This window comes from Lepus europaeus, chromosome 18, assembly GCF_033115175.1.
Source record: "Lepus europaeus isolate LE1 chromosome 18, mLepTim1.pri, whole genome shotgun sequence".
NCBI lineage: Eukaryota > Metazoa > Chordata > Mammalia > Lagomorpha > Leporidae > Lepus > Lepus europaeus.
The window spans coordinates 53,759,782-53,786,403 of NC_084844.1; the positions used below are offsets into that span (position 1 = coordinate 53,759,782).

General features: G+C 51.3%; 1 protein-coding gene across 3 annotated transcripts in view; it reads right to left on the bottom strand.

Annotated features, from left to right (window-relative positions):
* The window catches only part of GAS7 (growth arrest specific 7), a 238,943-nt gene that overhangs the window by 108,217 nt on the left and 104,104 nt on the right, over positions 1-26,622 (bottom strand). The gene's annotated exons all lie outside the window — the stretch shown is intronic.

The following is a 26,622-nucleotide window of genomic DNA, read 5'->3' on the forward strand; positions in this document are numbered from 1 at the left end:
AAACGTCCTGTCTGCTGGTATATGCCAAGTCCACAAGGGCCCTGCCTTGTTGCAGAGTAGGTAGAGAGTACTGGGCATTTGGCTTAGTGGTTAAGATGCATGGAAAAGACTCCATAGTCCACAGAGGAGTGCCTGGCTTCGATACTTGACTCCGACTCCTGCCTCTAGCTTCCTGGGATGCAGCTGCAGGCAACCGGTGATGATGGCTCAAGTAACTGAGTCCTCTCCACCCCTGTGGGAGACCCAGAGGGCATTCTCAACTCCCAGCATCAGCCCAGCCCAGTCCCAGCTGTTGCTGGCATCTGGGGAGTGAACCAGGGGATGGGAGTGTTCTCTGTCTCTCTCTTTCTCTTTCTGTCTCCCAAGAAGAACAGAAGGAAAAACATGCAGAACTAGGGTGAGGAGACACCATCTTGAAGGTTCAAAGGAAGAACACATTTCATAAAATCATTCAGAAACACAGGAAAGTGCCTACAGGCAAGAAGCTTTGCCCTCTTTGAAAGAGGAACAGAAAATCATAACAGAAAACTCAGCCCAAATACAGAGGATGACATAAGAATGAAAATGGATGAGGCAAGGATTATATGAAAACTCTAACATAAATCCACATAAGCAGTTGTGGATGCCTAAAAATATAAACAACCAAATGAGTGACTGGGAAGGCACATGTTCAGAGTTCCCCAAAATTGCAAAGGCTAAAAAGCAAGGAAATAATAAGTCAATATTTAAAAAGTGTTCCATTAGAAAAGACCAGGACAAATAGATCCAAGTTAATAATCAAGTACAGAGACAATAAGTCATAGAACAGCCTGCATACAAACAGGCAAAGAGAAAAGTTTACCTTCATCCTTCTCCTCGCCTTTACTAAAGGCTAGCAAGCACCTCTCACTAGAGTAAAGGCCTCAGGTGATACTGCTGGATCACGTACAGGGGCTACACCAGAGTCGGGTATTGCCCCTTGGAATGTTCTAGAAGACAAATCCCACTGAGGTGAAAGTTTCAGGGGGCACAGTCAGTTTTGTAGATATTGTTCATTATTTGTTGAAGGATGGAACACACTGATCTGCAATACGAGTTTCCATCTGAAAAGACTGATCCGAGACACACATGTCTACTGAGTTGTATTCACACTCGTATGCACGGATTTCAAAAAAATTTCTGCACCAAAGTAAAGTGTAATTCCATTTCCACAAACTTTGTGACATAACCCTGGTATTTCATGCACAAAACAAACAGGGAGGCTCTCTTGGGCACCACCCACTTACCCTCCAGGCATGGAGGGGTAAACCAAGATCAGGAAGAAAACAACAGGAAATTAATGACATAAATCCTTCTGAGAATCATTTCTCACTCAGTGTAGACAACCCCCCAACTCAGAAATACAGCTGTATACTGTTGTCTGGGTGGATCTGCCATCTTGGGGGGTGAAATTGGTGCCCTGGTATTCCATCCACCTTCTCCCACTCTCTGTCCTGGGGAACCAGGACAGTGTCTCTCCTGCACTGTCACTGGAGGTGGGTGACATGAAACCTGGGCCGTGCAGGAGGGACATGTACAGCTTCGGGCATGGCCCTCTCTGTCCAGGCACAGGCCAACAGTGGGGGACTACTGCAGCTCTGGGGACACTGCTGGGAGAATCAACAAACAAGAAGTCCTTGTTCGCTGCCTCCACCAAAGCCACACTGTGCTCTGCAGAGCACCATCGTGGCCACTTTCTTTGCCAGGGCTCATACGTCACAATTTTTCTGCATGTTGAAGACTCATACTGAATGGGCCAAGTCTCTCTCTGTTTAAACTATTCTTATTAAATCAGGAGAGACTAAACCACCACCCAGTGGCTGTCTTCAAAATCCGCTATCATTCTCTCTCCAGGAACTGTTCCTGCTTTAGCGAACGCAGTGTGAACTTTTTTTTTTTCTTCAAAACATTTACTTATTTGAAAGAGCAACAGAGAGAGAGAGACCAGGGAGGGGGGATGAGTAGAGAGAGCGAGAGAGCTTTTCCTTCCAGTGGTTCATTCCCCAAATACCCTCAGTGGAAGCCAAGACAGGAACTCCATCCGGGTCTCTCACATGGGTGGCAGGGGCCCAAGCACTTAGGCCATCTTCCATTGCTTTCCGAGGCACAATGGCAGGGAGCTGGATTGGAAGCAGAGTGGCTGGGACTCGAACCAGTGCTCCAATGTGGGATGCCAATATGGCAGACCAAGGCTTTATCCTCTGTACAATGCCAGCCCCTGAGATCTCGACCATGGGAAATAATGCTCTCTTTACCCCAAAGACACGAAGATGTTCACAAAGACTGTCTCTATAGTACAGGATTCCTCTGGTTCTTTTAATTATATTTACTTTGCCACATTAAAACTTTTTAAAAAAAGATTTATTTATTTATTTGAAATGCAGAGTTACAGACAGAGAGAGGGAGAGACAGACAGAGGTCTTCTATCTGCTGGTTCACTCCCCAAATGGCTGCAATGGCTGGAACTGGGCTGATCCAAAACCAGGAGCCAGGAGCTTCTTCCAGGTCTCCCACATGGGTGCAGGGGCCCAAGGACTTGGCCATCTTCTACTGCTTTTCCAGGCCATAGCAGAGAGCTGGAAGGGAAGTAGAACAGCCGGGACACAAACTGGCGCCCATGTGGGATGCTGGTGCCACAGGTGGAGACTTAACCAACTACGCCACAGTGCCGGCCCCTGTGTTATTTAAAAACATTTTTTATTTTATTATTTTTATTTTTAAAGTAAGGAAAATCCCTCCTGCCCAAATCAGGATGTACAATTCTAAATTCCCAAGATGAAGATACTTTACAAAGTTAGTTGAAAATGGAATTAAAAGATATTTTTATTTTGGTGTAAAAATTTTTTAAATCCATGTGTAGTTTCTTTCATGATATGTATTCTCCTTGAACTTTTTTTTTTTTTTTTTTGCTACTCCTTGTGTGGTCTCAATTACATAGAAAAATACATACAATGAAAAACAAAACTAAACACAAGAAAAAAAAATGAAACTCATGCTCCACTCTTTTATTATATCTGTTCTTCTGCCTTTCCCAAGTTTTTCAAAATGAGCATATTAATTTAATGCATCTAAAAATGAACTTATTTCTATTAAGCTAATGTATGAATATAGTCTTATTTAAAGTATTCAAATCATGTTAGCAAAATCCCCCTTGACATATCCCATCTCACTTGCTGACACTTAAAATGAACATCATGTATCAGACTGGGGTTTACTGTGCTATCTTTCAAACAGGGCAGCTTTATCTTTAAGATAATGAAGAAGATGGGATGGTATAGAACTTTCTCAACCAATGAAAGGATGACACACAAATTAAGAGCTGGAAGAGGGAGCTAGCATCATGGCGGAGTGGGTTAAGCCACCGCCTGTCACATCAACATCTCATGTGAGCATCGGTTCAGGGCTTATCTTTTGGCTTTGGCCTGATCCAGCCATTTGGAGAGTAAACCGGCAGATAGAAGATCTCTCTCTCTCTGTCTCTCCCTCCCTGTGTTGCGCTGCCTTTCAAATAAATAAATAATTCTTCGAAAAAAGAGTTGGATGGGACCCTAGCAATCATTTGATCCCATCTGTCCATTTTAGAGAGAAGAAAACTGAGGCCCAGAACCCTGGGCTGAGTCACCCTCTCCACAGTCCCAACACAGAGTCCCCTGCCCCTTGCCCCAAGGCTGCGCTACACCTTGGTGTGGACGTTGCCCTCCTGGCTTCAGGACTCGCCTGTGGTCACCCGGTACAGCAGAAGCCAAAGCTCCAGCTAGGACCCAGCTGACCTCCACAGCGCTCTCTGAAAGGTGACCTTTTCCATCCAGCCTGGCTCTCCGCTCAACCACAAGCCACTTCCCATCTGTGTGCAGCCAGTGAGCCTCACGGAGGCAGGGAGGAAACATCTGTGTACACAGGAGGCCTGAAGTCAAAAACGCACTTGATGTTCCCTTTTGGCAAATGCTCTTTTGACATCCCTTCCCCCCCCCCCCCATTGAGATGCAAAGTTCCATTTGAAGGAAGAGGCCTGGAAGATCCCAGAAACTTCTAGAAACCCCAGCCTCCATTCTGCCACAGAGATTCCCAACACAAGGTGGGCATGGGCTGCACTAAGGTGAGGGCAAGACAAAAATAGATCTGTGCCCTACGAACCCCCCAGCAGGGGACAGATATCCATCTGCTTGCCCCAACACCAGCTTCTGACCTCCAGCCAGTTCAAACTGTGGTCCTAACAGGGTTTCCCAGCCATATAACCTTGAACCTCTGTGAGCCTCATCTTTTTGTCTTTTCCAAGTATGAACTGGAAAATCTTTATAAAGACTCCTAAGAGGACAGAACCAACACTGGCTGTGTACTAACTTTGCCCCATACCTTCCTATCCCTGATAAGTCACCAAGTAACCTTTGAGAAATGCCAGCAGCTGAGGCCCCAGGGCTGCATGAGTCATGTTGCATGGGCTTTCCCAACAACCTAGTGTAACCTCTCTGGAATGACACCTTCTTACCACTGGGACACAGTCTGAGCCTATCGAATGAGCCAGACGAAAGGCAGGTGAATGAGTCAAATTCAGAGAACTATCAGATGGGGCCAGTAAAACCCACAGCGTTGAGAACTCCAGAGTTGCCCAAACCATCCTTGCAAGCTGGTGGGCGGAAGTAAATGACATCAAGAAACACACGTGGTCCTTGACCAAGATCTGCAAACCAGACATCCCACAACCCTGACAACCACCCAGAAGCAGGCTGTGCATGCCACTGTTTCAACTTCCTCCCCCTGGGCTAGGAGACCCCCAGAGAGCACTCCTCCTTGCTTTCTTCAAGCTCCTGAAAATGAGACAGGTTGGATAAGAGGAAGGAAAAAAAAAAAAAACAAAAACAGAAACAGGGGTTTCCCTTTTTTCCTTGCCAATGGATGTCTCCAAATTGTCAATCGCACTGCCTGTATTCACTATTTGATCTTTTTGTTGCTCTTGGTTGCTAAAGCACTGCCAATTGTGGTCCAGTAACCTGATATACAGCAGCTTGTTTTACCCTTACAGCAACCCTGGGAGGGAAGTATTTCTTATTTTCACTTTATAATTGGGCTAGTTTGAACCAGCTGTTCTGGCTCCTATGGTCGTCCTAATTCCTCCTCACCCCAGGCTGCCCGGATGCTACCGTCTTCTCTTCTTTACACCTGAGGCTCCCCTGCAGGGCCCAGGAATCCTCTTTCCAAAGGCAAACTCGCCAGGGGGGTGAGAAATCACAATGGAAGCCAGGACTAGCCAAACCCCTAATTATCAATTTGACAGAGCAGAAGGCAACCACTGAGTGCCACCCACGTGGGAGCATCCTTAACTGGAGGGAAATGTCCCGGGGGTGGGAAGTAGGTGGCTAAGAGGGTGGGAAGGGAAGTACCTAGACAAGCATTTCTCCAACAAAGAGCTCTGACCAGCACCCAGGGGTGCAAGGACTCCCCAACACAGAAGAACTGAGCAGCACAGGCAGAGCAGCTGTGAGCGGGCAGCTTCGTGTCTGAGCTGGCAGAGCCAGGAGCTCCAGCAGGCAGCCCTGCCTGCCCAGGCAAAAGCAAGAAGCAGAGGCAGCTAGCGGCTCTGCTCTCACACGACTGCACTCAAGCCCCGTCTACCTGGCAGCCCCTCATCCAGGCTGAGTTCCGGAAGCCTGGGTTCAAGTCTCCAGCCTGGAAGGGGACCCACCTGACTCTGGCAGCACCGGCTTCTCACTTCTGGTAGACTCCTGGGAGACACGGCTCCAACCCCAGCCCACCCTCTCCTCCTGTGGTCTGGGAGACCTATGATGAACAGTCACCACCCCCTACTCATCTGTGCTCCCTCAGAACGAGAACAGGGTCCTAGTCTCAACTGTCCCTGACACAGAATATGCACACAATCAGAGCATGCACTGCATGACAGTGTTTCAGTACAACAGTGGTCCCATGAGATTATAACGAAGCAAATTCCTATGATAACATCGCAACATACCTATCCCTCGTGTGTCTGCAGTGGTACTGGGGAAACAGATCAACTGTGTTACCAGTCAATAAAAGTATCCAAAGCATTGCACATACAATTATCTAATGTGCATGATACTTGCTAATACTTGATTATAAGTGACTATATAACTAGTTTACATATTTACCATGCCTTTTCTCATTATCTTGGAGTGTGCTCCTTCTACTTACTAAAAAACAGTTTAGGAGCGAGCATTTGGCTAAGATGCCCATGTCCCATATCAGGGTACCTGGGTTAGATCCCTGGCTCCAGCTCCTGACTCCAGCTTCCTGGAGTCAGACTTCCTGGACTCCACACTCTGGGAGGCAGTAGTGATGGTTCAAGTGATTGGGTTCCTACCACCCATGTGGGAGACCCGGATTGAGTTCCTGGCTTCCAGCTTCAGGACCCTGGTCCAGCCAGTAGGCACCGTAGGCTACCGGGGAATGAACAGCAGATGGGAGCTTGTGTGTCGCTCTCTCTCTCTGCCTCTCAAATAAACCAAAGTTTCTCTTTAGAAAGTTTCCTGTTAAACAGTATGCCATGTTATGCTGGCAGCAACTGTGTTGACCATGCTTCTGGACTGCAGAAAGCGATCGCATGGCATGATGGAGCTATACCATCCTAGTTTCTGTAGGACATTCTGCTGTGTGCCCAGTGATGCGATCCCCTAATGACGCATTTCTCAGTAGAAGCTGTCAGCTTGCCTGGAAAGTGGGTGTCTGAGGTTCCTGGGGTTCCCCACCCACCAAGATGGGGGTGAAGGAGAGAATACAAGAGGCAAAGACATAAGCACTGCCCATGCACTTATTCATTTTATAGTAGGAGGGGTCTTGGACACAGGGGCGGCCAAATCACAAACACGTTTCTCCAGGATCCAAGACCCTCCAAGTAAATGCACTGGGTGGGGAAGGACTCGCTCTCTTGGCTCACACAGACCATCCCCTGAAGAACCCAGATCAACCGTGTTACCAGCCAGAGGGATGCTGCAAGGCAGCCACGTGACCACCTGCGACACAGCAGTCTGAGCTACCTATGCTGGATCTGAAATGTACGTACATGACCAGCTCTCGCCTATGTGGTTTTAAAGAGATGGCACAAGGCACGCCTGGTCCCCCTGGAGCAGCCAACCTGGTCCCTCTTGACAGCAGTCTGTTTTCTGGCCTTGTTGCTAGGGTCACAGACCATGGTGTCACAGGAAGGCTGCGCAGGGATTATCTCTCCAGGAGGCCTGGAGGCACCAGGCATCCCCTAAAGCTCCTGTGTTGGAGGCATAGTCCTCAAAGCAACAGTGCTGAGAGCTGTGACCTGCAGGAGGCGATGAGGTCGCGAGAGCCCTGGCATCATGCATGGATGAGTGCCACCACGGGCGTGGATCAGTTGTTGCAAAAGTGAGTCGGGCCTCCTCTTCATGGGCTCCCTCCTGGTTTCTTGCCCTTCTGCTTCTGCCACAGGAGGGCATGACAAGAAGGTTCCTCCCGTGGCGGGTGCTGCGGCTCACTAGGCTAATCCTCTTCCTGCGGTGCCAGTACTCCGGGTTCTAGTCCCGGTTGGGGCACCAGATTGCTCTCTGCTGTGGCCCGGGAGGGCAGTGGAGGATGGCCCAAGTGCTTGGGCCCTGTACCTGCATGGGAGACCAGGAGGAAGCACCTGGCTCCTGGCTTTGGATCAGCGCAGTGCGCTGGCCGTAGCAGCCGTATGGGGGTTGAACCAATGGAAGGAAGACCTTTCTCTCTGTCTCCCTCTTTCTCTCACTGTCTAACTCTGCCTGTCAAAAAAAAAAAGGAAGAAAGTTCCTCCTGATTTTGTTGCCATGATCTTGACCATGAGCCAACTACACTGCTTTTCTTTATAAGTCTGGATTTTTTTCTTTGTAAGTATAGATTCCAGGACAGCAACACAAAACCCTTCAAAGACATTGCTCCTTGTAGCCCTAGGTGGATCCCAGGGGTAAGCGCTGAATAGTTAGCTGGTGGCTTGACCAAAAGGGACTAGGATTTGCCGAGACCCCAAAAGACTCCTGCAGCCCACTCGGCATGTGCAGAATTCCACGTGGAGGAGACTCTGAACGCCTTCCTGTTAGCTAGGTGTCCTTGCCTCTCTCTCCACTGCCCCAGGTCTCTCTCAAAAGGATGGAAAACAAGAGTGACAGGTGCTGGCACCTGCTCCACACTCTGAACATGACAGCAGTGACACTCAAACGTCAGTAGGCATCAGAGGGGTGCAGAGAACACAAACTGAGGGGTTCCACCCTCCCCATTTCTGAATCATGCAACGTTGGATGGTACTCAACATTTGCATTTCTAGAAAGTTCCTAAGTGATTCACCTGCTGCAGGTGTGGGCCTCGCTGATTTTGAGGGAGGGAAAACTGTCTGTTTTGAGTCTATACCTGGACCTAGAAAATTAATCTTCAGCACATTGCTAAATTCACCTTCAGGAAGAAACAGACTCTCATGCTTTTATGAAAAGCATGGTGCTCCTACATAGAGGTGAGTATAGGCGACAGTTCAGCTTCTCTAGCCATAAGATACAAGTTCTGAATGAAACAATCACAACAGTTCCGCCCTTGGCCTCCATGCTGGTGGGCAGCAGAGATGGGTGGGGACTGTGGCAAACCGGAAAACTGGCTACTCACTATTAGCACTTCCGTGTCCACGAGGGAGAGCAGGCTCAGGGTTGCCAGACATCTCATTTTTGCAAGAGACGCTGGAAATGTGAATTCTTAATGTGAAGTGTGCTGATTTTGAGATGTTGGCAACCAAGTCAAAAGGTTTTAAATGAAACCTCAGGCAAAATACAAAAACAAAACAGTAACAAAAGACTCCCAACAGTTCTGTACTTGATTTTGCTCCCTGGCCACCAGCGTGCGAACCCTGGGTATAACTACTGGGTATCAACAGAAGCAGGCAGTTGACAAGCGGGTTCCCCAGTCTTAAGGATGCCGGCTTCCAGGGGAGACCTGTGTGTACTCTCCAAGGGCTGCCAACATGTGCCCAGCTCCCTCCTAAGAGCTCTGCCCCCTAGCCTGGGCCTAACCTTCCTTGGCAAACAGGCACAAAAAATGGTATGTTGCAGCAGGTTAAGCCACTGCCTGCAATGTCAGCATCCCACGTCAAAGCATTGGTTCAAGTCCCAGTTGCTCCACTTCTAATCCATCTCCCTTCTAATGCACCTAGGAAAACAGCAGAAGATGGCCCAAGTGCTTGGGGTCTTGCCACCCAGGTAGGAGAACTGGATGGTGTTCCAAGCTCCTGGCTTTGTCTGGACTCAGCCCTGCTGTTGTAGCTGTTTGGGGAGTGAACCAGCGGATGGGAAATCTCTCTCTCTTCCCTCTCTGTCACTGTGCCTTTCAAATGAATAAATTTTTTTTTAAAAAAAGGTTTCTGGGGGCAGAAGGGACCCTGGGAAGTGTGTCCTGCTCAGTCTCTGGATAGAGGAGTGCCCCTTCAGCTGATGGACAGGCCCAGAAGCGGAGCAGGTATGAGGGAGCCGACATAGGCTCAGGAATGAGGGGTCTGCACATGGGCAGGGCAGGGAGAATGAGAAAGCGATGGGGGCGGGGAGCAGGCAGCTGCAAGAGCAGGGGTTTGGAACCAGGGAGAAAGTGAGCCAGGCACAGCAGTGTGGGGGAGCAGAGATGCACATCCAAGGGTCTGAGTGTGAGATGACGGGCAGAGATGTCCATGGTAGCAAGGCCAAGCTGCTGGAAGCCAGCACTCTGACCACAGAGCATGATGGGAAGGAGGATTGGATGTGGCCTTGTAGGAGGGGTGAGGGATGCAAACCCAAAAGGCTCAGGGGTAGGGGGAGTGTGTGTCATAGGGCCACAGAGGGCTGTAGCAGTCTCTGCAAGAACCACACTCTCGGGGCCGGTGCTGTGGTGCACGAGGTTAATCCTCCGCCTGCAGCGCCGGCATCCCATATGGGCGCCGGGTTCTAGTCCCGGTTGCTCCTCTTCCAGTCCAGTTCTCTGCTGTGGCTGGGGAGGGCAGTGGAGGATGGCCCAAGTGCTTGGGCCCCTGCACCCGCATGGGAGACCAGGAGAAGCACCTGGCTCCTGGCTTCGGATAGGCATAGCTCCAGCCGTTGCAGCCATTTGGGGGGTGAACCAATGGAAGTAAGACCTTTCTCTCTGTCTCTCTCTCTCTAACTCTGCCTGTCAAATAAATAAATAAATAAATAAATATTAAAAAAAAAAAAAAAGAACCACACTCTGCCCACAGGCAGTTGATCTTTGATACGCTGCAGGCCCTGGGAGAAGAGGCTGCCACCTGCCTGGTCCCAGAGCTCTGGCTTCCCAGCTGGTGTATCCTGGTGTATACTGTGCTACATCGGCTCCACTCCACTGAAGACCTTCCCTCCTGCTAAGGGAATCCCAGCCATCTCCAGGACAGTGTCTGGGCTCACTGAGCCCCTGCTACACACTGGCACTTTCCATGCTTTTTTTTCAAAGCCTGACTCACAGTCAAAAAGCACCTTGTCCTTCACAGCCCAAAATACACACAGAGCAGCAGGTCCTGCAACACCGCTGGTCCTCTCTACCTGCAGTGCACTGGACAGGTTCCCATTGTGTTTTGCATGCTGGTTGACACCGATTACATGCATGTGTGGTCTTGGACTCGCAGTTCAAAAAATACTGCTGGGATGCGTGTTTGGCACGGTGGTTAACGCATCCCACCTAAGAGTGCCTGGGATTGGGGCCTGACTCCATGTCCAATTCCAGCTTCGTGATGGTAAGCACCCTAGGAGGCAGCAGGTAATGGCTCAGGGGCTCTTGGGTTCCTGCCACCCATGTGGGAGACCCAGACTGAGTTCCAGTCTCCTGGTTTGTACGTTGCCCAGCCCTGGCTGTGATGGGTCGGGAAACTGGTGCATGGAAGCTCGCTCGCTCGCTCTCTCTCGCTCGCTCTCTCCCCCCCCTTCAAATAAATGACAATTAATAAACATTTCTCAAATAGCTTCTTTACCCGATTCTAATCTCCTCTTTTAGAATCCCCTTCTTGGCCGGTGCTGTGGCTTAACAGGCTAATCCTCCGCCTTGCGGCGCCGGCACACCGGGTTCTAGTCCCGGTTGGAGCGCCAGATTCTATACCGGTTGCCCCTCTTCCAGGCCAGCTCTTTGCTATGGCCCGGGAAGGCAGTGGAGGATGGCCCAGGTCCTTGGGCCCTGCACCCCATGGGAGACCAGGAGAAGTACCTGGCTCCTGGCTTCGGATCAGCAAGATGCGCCGGCCGCAGCGGCCATTGGAGGGTGAACCAACGGCAAAAAGGAAGACCTTTCTCTCTGTCTCTCTCTCTCACTATCCACTCTGCCTGTCAAAAAAAAAAAAAAAAGAATCCCCTTCTTGATCTCCAACTCCATCAAAAATTCCTACCAAGGATTCCTTCATTATACTTCCCTTGACTCATTCCGAGAGAAAGAAATCCTCCCACTGCCACATCGCTCAGCTCCTGGGAACAGACATCGCCCACAGGCACTTAGATTATGATCATGCGAATTTCCTCTTTTCAAGAACAGATACCAAGGGGCAGTAGTGGTTAAGAGATACCAACTGGGACACCCACATACCATAGCACAATGCTTGGGTTCAAGTCCCTTTTCTGCTTCCAATTCCGGTGTCCTGCTAATGTACACCTTGGGAGGCAGCGAGTGATGGTTCGAGTACTGGGGTCCCTGCCACCCACACAAGAGATCCAGATTGAGTTTTTGGCTTCTGGCTTCGGCTCGACCCAGCCCCAGCTATCACAGGCATTTGGGGAGTGAACTAGTAGATGGGAGATCTCTTTCTCTGTCCATCTCTCTGCCTTTCAAAAAGATGAAATGAGATAAGTAAATAATTTGGGAGAGGGCGACATAAAGCAGAGAGGTCATTATTGCAGATCCAGTACTCCAAGTATCAGTCAGTTGGCTGCTGTTATAGGAGAGGGAGCCTGAGTGAGGTTTTCTGACAACAATAAAGTTGCATTGCATTTCACGCCACAGCAAGAAACCCAATCTTAAGGGAACTCTTCTGGCTGGCCCCAAATCCGCAGATGCCGGTGTCACCCTGTCACTTACGGGATGCCTTGTGGTATACAAAAACCACCCTGTCCTAAGATTCATCACGCCCCCATCACAGCCCGAACATCACCCTCCCCAGCTTCACACCCGCTTGCCACAACACTGGGTGGTGTTGGTCCACACCCTCCCTGCTCAGGTGTAGAGAGGGAGCCTCAGGAAAGTTGACGAGGTTAGCACACTGGGAGAGAGTGGCCGAATGCATACAAGCCCAAGTTGGTTTTTTTTTTTTTTTTTTTTTTTTTGACAGGTAGAGTGGACAGTGAGAGAGAGAGAGAGACAGAGAGAAAGGTCTTCCTTTTTGCCGTTGGTTCACCCTCCAATGGCCGCCGCGGTAGGCGCGCTGTGGCCGGCACACCGCGCTGATCCAATGGCAGGAGCCAGGAGCTTCTTCCTGGTCTCCCATGGGGTGCAGGGCCCAAGCACTTGGGCCATCCTCCACTGCGCTCCCTGGCCACAGCAGAGAGCTGGCCTGGAAGAGGGGCAACCAGGACAGGATCGGTGCCCCGACCGGGACTAGAACCCGGTGTGCCGGTGCCGCAAGGCGGAGGATTAGCCTAGTGAGCCGTGGCGCCAGCCAAGCCCAAGTTTTTAAGGCTAGATCATCTCTTCTCTTTCCGAAAGAAGGCTAACTGGTTTCTGGATCCTGTTACATAATCCTGTGTTCGTTCCATGCCCCTGACCCATGACACCAGGCAGGAGAGTGCCCGTGTGCTTCCTTCAGCGGACACATGTGCCCACATGACAGAGGGGACACAAACATGCCACACGGGAGGGAACGACACGGTCTCTCCCTGAAAGGCTGTGTGACATCTGGCAGAGCAGGTGACCTCTCTCCGCTTCTGTCTCATCCATAGCCTGAGGGAGCTGTGCCCATGGACTTTTCCAGGGTCCTCCTGAGAGCTCTCATCATAACATTTGCAGCCAGTTAGTTCCTACAGTGGCTGGTTACATTGAAATAGCAAGAAAGAGCAAAACCCAGGAGGGGGAAAGATTCCCAAACAGGAAACCAAGGTACGTTTAAGAAAATCAAAGTAAAACTTGGTGAGTTCGACTCAGCTCCCTTGCCGTACATAGCCCTGGGTCAGCACCGAAGGCACACGCAAGGCAACGAGCATGAGGGAAATACAAGCTCCATCCCAAGACCCTCCCAAGCCAAGCCGAACTCTGGCCCTGCCACAAGACTGCTCATGGAGGGCTTTTCCTCCTGGCCGCCTGGCCCCCAACCTGCTCCAGTCAGCTTGGAGCATCTGTACCGAAGATAAGCAGCCATGCCCCGGTTCCCTCTCACCTCAGCTCCGTGGTCTGTCCTCATGCAAATCCCACACGCTGGTCACTTTCTTCCACCATCTCCACACCTCCACATCTACCACTTCCCCGTGGCATAGGCTAATGCACTGTGCAAAGCAGCGTTTATATATAGAAAGTTGCAGCCACGCAGGTTAGCATTAAAATAGAGACTTCACGTTGCCGTGGCAACCAAACAAATGATATTCAAAATGAAAAGAGAAGTATTCTGCAATCGGGAAGGCATGTCCACAGCCTTCCAGGGCAGCTGGGCCTCTTGTCCCCCGGGGTGGGTGGGACAGCCTCCGGAGAAGTGCTGTGGGCTTGAGGATCCTGCTCCGCCCTGTGAGGTCACCCACTCTGGTTCCAGCCGTGGCCATCACCCCTTCACCAGCTCCTTCCCAGAGTCCACTCCTGCAGGCATTGGACAGAGGCCAAGGCACAGAAGGGATATGATGATCCTGATCAGGGACATGGTTTGCAAAAGCTTTTACCCAGGTGCCACGGGGGCCCTGGTGCTATCTCCAAGGATGCTGCCACTGCCCGCCACGAGCAGAGTGCAGAGGCCACCAGGCAGCTGAGCCTCAAACTTCAAATAAGCAGGGGCGGGGGAGGGCAGAAGCTGCCGTGCCTCCCCCTCTAAGATTCTAGGGTGCCAGTCTTTTCGGCTTTGCCACCTCCCTTTCCTGTATCCCTCTGGGTATTGCTGGAAACCCAATGCCACGGGAAGCTGCTGGCTCCTAGATCTGTGCCATGGGACATCCTTGTGGGTTCCTCCTTCAGCACAGACACCACCCAGGGTGCCCACTGTGTCCAGGCCAGAAGGTCTGGGTTCTGGACTCCAAGGAGCCACCAAGAGGCTGGGAGCCTTGGAGAACTCTCTGAGCCTTTCTGGAACTCATTTATCTACTTTGAAACCAACTGTTATCTAGAATGACTGGAGTCAAAAAGAACTGACAACAGCAAGTGTCGACAAGGATGCGGCGCATCGGGGATACTCACACTGCCGGAGAGAATGCACAGTGGAGAAGACCACCCTGGCAGGTTCCCATTCACATTAATCACATGGATCCTAACAACCCAGCGACGCCACTCCTTGACGTGCACCCAGCAGCCGTGAAAACACGTCCGCATAAAGTCTCATCCAAGAATCTTCAGGGCAGCTCTATTCCTAATAACCCCAAACCAGAAGCCATGCAAAAGGTCAGTGATAGGGCATGATGAGCAAACTGCAGGATCTCCGGGAATCCACTTACCCGGAAAAAGGAATGAGCTGGGGAGGCGTGCATGCAACAAGCTGGCTGCTTCTCGAAGGTGTTACACGCTGAGAGGCCAGTCTGGAAGGTTGCCTGCTGTGGGATCCCATATATGGGACAGCTTCCAAATGACAACAATTCTAGGGAAGGGGACCACAGCAGTGGCTGGAGGGTGGCATTGCACAGGAACACCACAAGAGAATTTGGGGGCCAATGGACCGTCTTCATTCTGCAGACTTATGTATGTACAGAAATTCATAGAAGCAGATGTCCCAAAATGTCCACTTTACTGTATGACAGTTGGAAAGATGCAATGCTACTTCTCCCCCTTGGAAACAAAAGTTATCAGTGATGGCAATGGGGTCTCCTCCCAGAATTGTGCAGAACAAACAAGGGATCCTCTCCCTTACAGTCAAGTCCAGAGAGTCATTCGTTATTAGGATCAATTTTTACCAGCAAAGATCCTCTTCTTGTTCCAGATTGATGCTCTCAAAGTGTGGCCCTAGGACCAGCAGCATCTGTACTCCCTGGGAATTCCTTGGAAAAGACAGACTCTGGGGTCCCACACAGACCTGCTGAGGGGTGGGGCCAGGAGTCTGTGTTTCCACAAGCCCTCCAGGACTACAGGCCTGGACGTACCAAATACAGCCAGCTCGGCTAGCCCATCATGGAATGGTCTGGCCCAGGCCCCTTTGCTAGCAAACAGCCATGACCAAGGGCCAGGCCTTCCTCCCTATCCTTCTTGCTCACTGTCTCTTCCCTTGGATTTTCTTCTCCCCATGTCTTCCCTTAAACACAACAAGCTCATGTCCTGCAGGCAGGAGCTAAAGGTACCATCTGATGACAACAGGTGACAGGCACACAGCTGGAAGGACCTAAGCTGAAGACCAGCAAGGGGCCCTTGGCCACGCACATCTATCTTGGGTGTCTCCTGGGCCAGGACCAGAACCGGCTGTTCCAGTCTGCTTCCCGCCCCCAGCTCCTGGAGCAGGTCTGGAATCAAATGGGAACCTCATGGTCCTGCCCCGAACCCTGGAAGAACTCAACTTCCTACTTTCCCCAGAACAACAACTTCAAAGACACTTTGTATGGTTGCCGGCTCCGAAGCCACACAGAGATGATGGATTACAAGGAAGAAATCAGAACCATATGGATTTCATATTCAGCAAAATAAACAGAATTACAGTATCAGGGTTGGGCTCAAGAAACCAAGGGGCTGTGTGTTTGGCCTTGAGCCCAGGCGTGGTGGCCCCCAGCGCGGGCTGGGCTCTTGCAGCCTGTCCTCCCCACCCACAACTCCCACCAACAGTGCCGGGGGCGCCTGGCCTGTTGTCTGTCCCCTCTCGCCAAGGTCTCAGCTAGCAATCCTGCTGTGGCTGACATTTTAGGGTTTTATTGAGTTTTTTATATTCTGTTTTATGGTGTAGTTGAAGACAGTTTAGCGTCTTTTCCAGTTTTATCCAAAGATGGGCATGCAGCGACAGGAATACTGTGGTTCTTGACGATGGTGCGACAGCTCCAAGAACTGGGAGGTGAGGGGGTATTGGGGAGTGGACAGCTGTATCTCTCACCCTCCTTTCAAACCACAAGTGCCTTCCTCCCAGAACAAACCATGCAGGGTGCACCCCTCCCCACCTCCATCCCACTGCAGAACACAGAGGGCTCTGCCTTCACCCAACCAGTCTCTGGGGAAACAATACACACGGCCAATGGGGCCATGCCTGGAGACATTTACCGGTTGTCACCATGGAGCTGGGGAAGTGGGATGTGTAGATTAGTCCCCTATAGCTACTACAAATCACTGCAAACTCGATGGCTTGAGACAACACACGTTTATTCTCTTCACACGTTTATTCTCTTCGTGTTCCGGATTTCAGGAATGGGTCTAAATTAGGTCTACATGGAGTAAATCAAGATCAGGGCCGGTTCCTTCATGAGGCTCTAAGCAAGAATGCTTCCAGGTCCTTTCCAGCTTCTGCAGACTGCCCACATTCCTTGGCTTGAGGCTCCTTCCTCCCTACTTATCTGTGTATGTTTTCATTTGAGAGACAGGGACCGACAGACCAAGATCTCCTATCTGCCAGTTCATGCCCCAAATGCCTGCAGAGGCTGTGGCTGGGCTGAAGTTGGGAGCCCAAAATTTAATGCAGGTCTTCCAATACGGATGACAGGGACCCAACTACTCGAGTCATAGGCTATAGCCTCCCAGGGTCTGCAGGAAACTGGAATCAGAAGTCAGAGTCGGGACTCCTACATGGGATTCAGGTGTCTCAAATGGTGTTTTAACCACAAGCCACAGTTGTGGGGGTGGAGACACCTCTTGGCATGACCATCTCTCTAGTTCTCTCTCTCTCTCTCTGGATTCCCTTCTCCATGGATAAGCATCTTGGTGGTTATGCAAGGGCCACTCAAACAACCCAGAATAATTTCTCCATCTCAAGGTCAGCTGATTTGCAACCTCAATTCTCCCTTGCACATAACCTAGCATATCCATCTGTTCTGGGGATTAGGACGTGAACACCTCTCAGGATCATCATGAAGCCTAGTGCGGGAGTTACTGGCATCTGGTGGGGAGAGGCCAGGGGGGCTGCTAAGCACCCCACCAGGAACAGGGTGGTCCCCACCACACACAGCCACACAGCCACAGTCAGCACTGCTCAGGCTACACACGTGCAGTCCACACCGCCCAGGCCTCCGCTGGTTCCTGATGTCCCTGACTCAAGTCCACTTCCACAGAGAGGTCAACCGTAGAATTTTTAGAGATGGTAGACAAGGTCGGACTCACAATAAGGAGAAACGTTCACCACTCTGTCAAGTATTTTAGGGTTCATGACTGATCAGGTTGTCATTGGATTCTCAAAATATTCTCTAGCGGTATATAGAAAGCACGAACTTTAAAAATACATTTACATAGACCTTGCCTACAAAAGCCACAGGAAGAGAGCAGACATACAAACAGCATTTAAATATGAGGGCCGGCGTTGTGGTGCAGTGGGTTAGGCTGCCTGTAACACTGGCATCCCATATGAGCATGAGTTCATGTCCCAGCTGCTCCACTTCCGATTCAGCTCCCTGTTAATATACCTGGGAAAGCAGCATAAGATGGCCCAAGTGCTTGGGTTCCTGCACCCATGTAGGAGACCTGTATGGAGTTCCAGGCTCCTGACTTTGACCTGGCCCAACCCCAGCCATTGCAGCCGTGTGGAGAGTGAACCAGCAGGTGGCAGATTTTCTCTCTCTCTCTCTCTCTCTCTTTCCCTCTCTGTGTAATGCCGCATTACAAATAAATACCAAAATAAATCTAAGCCTGTCTGTGTGGATAATTCCAAATAACAAAGCTAATTCTACATGCTGGGGGGTTGTCATTTGGTGTCAGAAATCCCTGAGCTTGCAAACCAGATGGCTCGCAATCCATTCTCCCTCCTGCCCCTCCCCCAGGAGTGCTGCACTAACATTAGCTGATCTCAGTCCCCTCCCAAATGCCTCTTTGCAGGCTCCTGTGGGCAGCCAGGGGTTCTTGCACAGTGCGGGTGAGGCCTGCAGCAGCTGGAGCACCTGAAGAAAGGGCAGGGGTGCTCACGAGGCCATGCCCAGCCTCTACAGATACCAGGGAGCACACAGGCAGGACGTCCTCTATAGCACAGGCAACCCCTGCCTTGCCCTGTGCTCCCACCTGTTGCCTGGGTTTCCCAGAGAGGGTCAAGAAGGGAGAGCAGGGGCCAGCGCTGTGGCGTAGTAGGCTAAGACTCTGCCTGCAGTGCTGGCATCCCATATGGGTGCCGGTTCACGTCCTGGCTGCTCCTCTTTCGATCCAGCTCCCTGCTTTTGGCCCTGGAGAAAGCAGTAGAAGATGTCCCAAGTGCTTGGGCCCCAATGGATGGGGAACTCAGTCTCTCTTTCTTCCCCTCAAATCTTTTTAAAAATTTCACATCAGTGTTTGAGATGGATCACTTGAAATCATCTAAGTTCCTCCATCATGCCCATTGCACAGAGAACAAAATTCAGGCTCCTATAGTCCAGTAGCTTGTCCCAGGGGCAAGCATGCACTTACAGCTAATAAAATCGACACCAGGATGGGAACACGGGTGGTCTAGAGTCACGGTCAGGATGAGGATCTTGCCCGAGTTCACACTGCTAATGAGCGCTGACACTGAGAGCTATGCCCTGTGTATCTGGCCCTAGAGCTCTTAGCACAACTCCTCTAGTCTGAGCTGGCCTCCATGGCAGCTTCCTGACCACCATCCAGAACCACTTAACCACCGGCCACCCTTCCTGGCCACAGGCCTCCCTTAGGCACCCTGGCCCAGGGCTCCCACCAGCCAGGGGCAGCAAAGCGGCAGAGGAAGAACTCATCCAGCCACAGTAGTCTCTTTGTTGCTTCAACACCCCTCTAAAGAGTCACCTGTCCCCCAAAGACTGTTGCCAAAAAGAGCCCTGTTGCAGCAAGAGGACTCTCCCCCCACTTCCCTTCCCTGCCCAATCAAACATCAGTCATGTAAATGCCAACCTGATGGTCAAACACGAGGCCTCAACGGCAGCGGCCATCGCTGCTACAGCTTCCTGGCCCTGTCGCTACTCAGCTCCCTGCATTCCGGGACCCTCTGGAGGAACCTAACCTCATCATCTTCTGGGAGCCCTGACCCGTGTGGTTTCTAAGCCAGCAGCTGGGGCAGAGGGGCAGTCTCACAGCATGATCCGGCATTTCTGAGCACACCTCGAGGAACTGAGGATCCAAGGAAAACACTGCGGGCTCCCAAGGTGGCTTAGCCTCGGGAACCCTCAGCCAGAACCAGCTCGGGGCATCTCTGGTCCGTGCATGCCTGCCTGGCAGTCACACCTGCCCCTGGTGAGGGGGCCCTGGTTTCCCTCTGCAAGCCACTCTTCCCCATTCTCAGTCACTTTTTTCTTATTCTTATTTTTTTTTAAGAGGCAGAGAGACAGACAGAAATGCCCAAACAGCTGGGGCTGGATCAGGCCAAAGCTGGAAGTTGGGAACTCAATCTCCCATATGGGCAGCAGGAACCTAACCACTTGAGCCATCACCTGCTGCTTCCCAGGTCTGCATTAGCAGGAAGCTGGAGTCAGGAGCCGGAGCTGGGAACTGAACTCAGGTACTCCAATGAGGGACACGGGCCATCTAACTGGCGTGCTAACCACTAGGCCAAATGCTGACTCCCTTCCCAAACCCTTTAAGCTGCCTTGTAAAAAGCACAGTGACATCACATCACAATCCAAGGAAGCACCCCACCCCCAACATCTGCACACACCCCATATGCTCTTGCTGAGCCAGCTCTTCCCAGAAGTATCACCAACCCTGCCACACCCCTGCCCTCTGTCTGACTCTAGGAGATCCTGGGCTGCAGGGAGCCCTGGTCTCTTCCTGTGACCTGAAGACAAAGACAGGTTATGTTGGGGATCCCCAAGACAACCGCCAAGTATACTGACCCAACAGGAGGACTCCCAGGACTTGGCATATATCTGTGCCCTGGTTAATACTTATTAGGGCAAAAGGATACTGATCAAAATCAGTGAAGGGCCCCGGTCCCAGAGGTGAAGTCCCAAGGATACCAGGTTCATGTTCCAGGAGTCTACTCCTAGTGGAGCCACACAGGACATGCCAAGTTCACCCGGCAATGAGTCGTGACAGCAGGTGTAGGATGTGTTCCATCAGGGAAGCTCATGAGAACTCGGTGTTCAGGGTGCTTCCTGGGACCAAGTGCTTTCTGCCCAGCATATAGCTAAACAGCAGACTCCCAGAAGAGAGACAAGTTCAGCATCAACGTCTCTCCTCTCTCTGTGTAACTATGACTTTCAAATAAATAAATAAATCTTTTTTTAAAAAAACCCTGCCACAAGAACCCAGACAAGCTCTGTAACACTTGGGCTGATGGACAGCTTATTCCCTATCCCACGGTTGGCCTGGGCTCCCTGCTAGCCTTGAACACCAGTTTCTGCGCTCAACAGCTCATGTCTAGGAGCAGCTCCTATAATAACCACCATCACTTACTATGACTATGTCAGGCACACCCAAGAGCTCATTTAATATTAATAATAATGTTTTACAATAGAGTCAACAACAGCTAGACACATGAAGTGACTTGCCCCAGGTCACGCTATTAATAGGCTTGAACTGGGGTCCATTTGATCCTACAGTCAAAGACTCACACCCAGACACTCCTGGGGCCTATCTTTCACTGACTGCCATTATCCAATAGAATTTTCAGGATACTCACTACTTGTCTCTCTTGTTTACTAATATTTTTAGCTGACATTACTAATATTTTTAGTCGACTCTTTTTTTCGTTTAAAAAATGTGCTGAACAGGAAATTCTACAATCATCTCTGGATGGAAAATTGCTAACAGTTTCCAGAAATCTACAGTAACCATAAAAATAACCACAAAACAGGGCCGGCACTGTGGCATAGCAGGCTAAGTCACATCTGCAGTGCTGGCATCCCATATGGGTGCCAGTTCGAGTCCCGGCTGCTCCACCTCTGATCCAGCTCCCTGCTAATGCTCCTGGGAAAGCACTGGAAGATGGCCCAAGTGCTTGGGCCCCTGCACCCATGTGGGAGACCTGGTAGAAGCTCCTGGCTTTGGATCCACTCAGCCCGAGCTGTTGTGGCCATTTGGGGAGTAGACCAGCAGACGGAAGATCTCTCCCCCTCTCCCTCTGTAACTCTGCCTTTCAAAATAACCAACCCAAAAAACAGGCCACAGGGACAAGTGACCTGACACAGTGGGTTAAGTCACTGGTTGGGATGCCTGTGTCTCATATGGAAGCGCTTGGGATTTGTGTCCTGCCTCTGCTTACAATCCAGCTCCCTGCTAATTCACACCCTGGGAGGCAGCAGATAGGAACTCAAGTACTTGTGTCCCTGCCACACATGTAGGAGACACAGATAAAGTTCCTGGCTCCTGGCTTTGCCCTGGCCCAGCCCAGATGTTGCAGGCATTTGGGGAGGGAACCAGCAGGTGGAAGATAGCTCTCTCTCTCTGTCTCTCTCCCCCTTACCTTCCTCCCTCCCTCTCTATAACTTTGTTTTTCAAATAAATAAATAAATAAGTGAATCTTAAAAAAAAAAAAAAAAAAAAAACAGGTCCTGGTATTCAGTCCTAGCTGGATTCTGCCACCTGCTGAGCCTACTCTCCAAAGCACCACTCAGAACTTTCATCTCCAATGCAAAGCAAAGCACAGGGCCAGCAATGCGGGAGGAACACCCTTCTCTTGGGCTGATCCATTAGTACTGGAGTGTCCTGCCCAAGCACCATCTAAATTGATCTCATCACAGCGTTTCAGGGGATGCTACACCACACCACAGGCCCTATACTACCTGCCCTGTCTGGCTCACTGGCCCCAGCAAACTCAGCTTCCTGTGTCCCCACGCCTCCGTGTCCAGCACTGAGCTTTGTCCTTCTGCCCCACTCACTCTCATCTGCTTCCCAGTTTTGCGATCCCCAGCATGGATCGGCTGCCCCAGCCTCCCCTCCTATGCCCAGCCTGGCTCTCTGCTTCCATGGGCTGTGGTCAGCTTACCAGGTTACAGGCTCAGTCTTGTAAGGAGAAAACAGCAACAAAGACATCCCTTCTGGGGCCGGCACTGTGGCCCAGTGGCTTAAGCCACTGCCTGTGACCCAGCATCCCATGGGTGCCGGTTCGAGTCCCAGCTGCTCCACTTCTATTCCAGCACCCTGGTATGTGCCTGGGAAAGCAGCATAAGATGGCCCAAGTGCTTGGGTCCATGCACCCATGTGGGAAACCTGGATGGAGTTCCAGGCTCCTGGTTTTGGCTTTAGCCTGGTGCAGCCCTGGCTGTTGTGGCCATTTGGGGGGTGAACTAGCAGATTAAAGACATACAGCCCTCCCCCTTAACTCTGCCTTTCAAATAAATCTTGAAAAAAAAAAAAAAAGACCACAGAGAGAAAATAGTAACTTTAAATGTTAAAATAAATAATAATAATAATAAAAATAAAAATAAAGACGTCACCTCTCCTACCCCACTGAAATCCAGTGGAGGCTTGGGAGAGAGGAGTGGAGGCAGGGCGGCCGAGATGTAATCTATAGGTGAGGGTCAGAGAGGGGATCGAGTCTACAGAAATCATCAGTCAGAAGTCCTCCATGCCTCTCAGAACCAGAGGCTAACTCCCAGACGCCCATCCCTCCTCTGGCCTGGCACCTGCCTGGCCCAAACACGAACTCTGGGAGGAACCACCTAACCTGGTCGGAGGGCCCCACCCAGATGTCACCCTGTGTGCTCTTCCCCACCCACAGGCTGGGGAGGCATGGAAGAACCCCGAGCAGAGAAGGCCAGTAGGGAATCTGACAGTTCCGGCTTATAAGGCAAACAGACCCGGGTTTCAGGCCTGGCTCCGCCATGCCTCGGGCCAGTGGTTTTTCACATGTAAGAAACTGAGACCAGGGGGCCGGCGCTGTGGCGCAGTGGGTTGGCGCCCTGGCCTGAGGTGCAGGCATCCCATGTGGGCGCCGGTTTGAGACCCGGCTGCTCCACTTCTGATTCAGTTCTCTGCTATGGCCTGGGAAAGCAGTGGAAGATGACCCAAGTCCTTGGGCACCTGCGCCCGTGTGGGAGACCCAGAGGAAGCCCCTGGCTCCTGGCTTCAGATCAGTGCAGCTCCTGCCGTTGTGGCCAACTGGGGATGGGCCGACAGATGGAAGACTGCTCTCTCTCTCTCTCTCTCTATGCCTCTTCTCTCTCTGTGTGGCTCTGACTTTCAAATAAATAAAATGGATTTAAAAAAAAAAAAAAAGAAAGAAACTGAGACCCAAATCATTTGCAGCACAGAGGTTAGCTGGCAGGTAATGTGAGTTACCCAGGGTCTGTGTCTTTATAGGGCTGGTTCTGGGTCTGGGGTCAAGGACAGATACAGCAAACGGCAGGAAGATGAGTACAGGCATCCACGGTAGCAGAGAACGGCCGGCCACGTGGAGCCCCGCCCCCTCAGAATTACTGTCGGACACGCAAGGGCTTACCTCGAAGATCAGAGGCCCAAACCAGACTGTGGGCCGAATCCAGCCCTTCTGAATATCTGACTTAGTCGCAATATTAAACAAACAAATAAGAACCAAGAAAGGTGCCATGAGAAAAGTTCACATTGCAACAGCCTCTTAAAAAATCAGAAGGCCATTGTGGGTGGACGTTTGGCATAGCACCTGAGAAGCCATGTGGGATGCCTGCAGCCCATATCAGAGTCCCTGGGTTTGAGTCCCAGCTCTGCATCTTGCTAAGGAACAACCAGGCAGCAGGCTGGTCCCCATATGGGACAAACAGGTGGAGCTCCAGGCTCTTGGCTTCAGCTTGGAACAGCCCTGGCTGCTGCAGGCATTTCAGGAGTGAATCAGCAAACAGAAGATCTCCCTCCCTCCCTCTCTCTCTCTCTGCATGTGTGTACCTTTCAAATAAATTAAATGAATTTAATTAAATTTTTAAAAATCAGGAAGGCCACACTGAAGTCACTCTGGACAAGGAAAAACACTGCCACCTTCTCTGCCCTTCTCTCGTGCAGTGGTTTCTGATCACCTGAGAGCAGGTTCCTGAGAATGTTCTCAACCCCATAGCCAGGGTCTCCGGGGAGGGACTGCAGATGGCTGCTTCCTAAGCTTGCGAGGTCCTCCTCCTCCTCCACTTCCTCCTCCTTTATAAAGTCTGTTAGAGAGGCCGGCGCCATGGCTCAACAGGCTAATCCTCCACCTTGCGGCGCCGGCACACCGGGTTCTAGTCCCGGTCGGGGCGCTGGATTCTGTCCTGGTTGCCCCTCTTCCAGGCCAGTTCTCTGCTGTGGCCAGGGAGTGCAGTGGAGGATGGCCCAAGTGCTTGGGCCCTGCACCCCATGGGAGACCAGGAGAAGCACCTGGCTCCTGCCTTTGGAACAGCATGGTGCGCCGGCCACAGCGCGCCAGCCGCGGTGGCCATTGGAGGGTGAACCAATGGCAAAAGGAAGACCTTTCTCTCTCTCTCTCTGTCCACTCTGCCTGTCAAAAAGTATAAATAAATAAATAAATAAATAAGTAAATAAATAAAGTCTGTTAGACAGAGAACTCCCACCTGTTGGTTCACTCCCCACATGTCCACAAAATGCCAGGGCTGTGCCATACGGAAGCTGGGAGATGGGAACAGAAGCCTATACACACTTCAGCCATCACCTGCTGCCTCCCACAGTGTGTGTTAGCAGGAAGCTGGAATCAGAAGCTGGAGCCAGATATTGAACCCAGGCACTCCGATGTGGGATGCATATGTCTGAGCATCTTAACCATGAGGCCAAATGTCCACCCTATTGGAGAGCAAGTCTATTGTGCAGCAAACAGAACGGCTCTGATGTCAGCCAGGCCTAGAACAAGCACCTCCATCCGCCCCACTCAGCACTGTTACCTGCCTGGCTCCCATGCCACCTGTGAGTAAGGGAAGGCTGGGGCCCCAGAACATATACCGAGCACACAGACCGCTTAACCACCAGTCGTGCAGCTCTAACCCCTCCCAGCCTCCTCCCAAGGCTGCCCACCCTGGGAAGAACAAAATCTGCAGTGCCCGTGGAGAGGACCCGAGACAGGCTCCCCATGCCCACAGCCAGAGCCAGGGGCCAGTGAGCAGCAGCAACAGAGTTTCTCACTTTCCCGCTACCTAAGAGGTTCTCCTGGCTTAAAATACACTTTGAGAAAAACCCTGGAGCCAGACCACAGCCTCAGAACGCCCAGCTCCCACTGCCTGCTGGGAGAGTGATCTTCCTAGGCACGAACCCGCACTGAGCCACAGAGGCCAGCCTTAGGGTAAAGGATAGGATGCCAAGGCAAGGAGCAGATCACTGGTCAGCATGAGTTCTGAGATTGACAGGGGAGAGGCTGGGCAGAGGGAAGGGCCAGGGTGGATGTGTGAGTGGCTTCTCTGTAGTAGGGCCATTTTCTCACTGGCTTCGCACTATTTCTCTAAAAACTGGGCATTGAAAAGAAGCAAGTGGCCTCACGGTGCTCTGTGCCGTGTCATCAGCCCCAGGGTCCAGGGCTAGGCTGCCACTGCCTTCTGCTCGCCCAGCACAGGGAGCACAGTGGGAGCAGAAGAGGTGGTCCCTCCTCAGTGAGGGACCAGAGTGACAACAAGACACCAGCTTGCCAGGACGAGGCAAGCACCTGGGATGTTGCTGGCACAAATGCACGGTGGGGCCGGAGAACAGTAACAAGTGACATGTCAATCATAAAGACGAGGGAGACAGAGATGGAGTTCCAGGTTCCTGGCTTCAGCCTGCCCCAGTCCAGGCTGTTGTGGGCATTTGGAGAGTGAACTGGCACAGATTCTCTCTTTCTCTCCCTCCCTTCCTCCTTCCCTCTGCCTCTTTGAAATAAAATTAATAACTAAATAATTTTTAAGTCTTCCTGTAGCCATTGAGTCTGCCAGAGTAACGTTTCAGGGTTTATTTGTTTGCCTACCTATATCGTTCATCACGCTTACGCAAACTATCGTTGGGCACCTACTGTATGTCAGGCACCAAGAATACGCAGCTCAGTGACTCAGCCCGGTCCTGGTTAGAGCTTCCTTTCTGGGGAGAGAGTGGGAGATGGCACACTGGCAGTGTCCTGCATATGGCCTCGACGGGGAAAGCCAGGGAGCTGCAAGAGCAGAGTGAACTCAGACCCCCCACCCCTCCACTGTGCTGCCGGGGATCCACTTTCTCTCTTCCAGAACCTTCTCTCTCTTTCCTTTTCTGCTCTCTTCTGTCTTGCTTTCCCCTGGGCTGACTGCATTTTCTTCATTCCCCTGGCCCCACAAAGCTGGCATTTACAGTCTCCATTTCTACCTCTTAGGTGGTCACGCTGACATTTTTAACAAGGACACCTCATGTGCAGCGTGAAGCTGATCAATAGCTCTTCTCCTCTCTGGAAAATACAAAACCCCAGGGTGAGGCTTTCACGTCCATCTCGTCTCTTCCCCCCTCGGAGGTGCCGGCAGCTTGAACCAGCTGAAAGAGCTATTTGCCCACAATTCCTGGAACTGCCTGGCTATTTCTTAATCTCCTGCT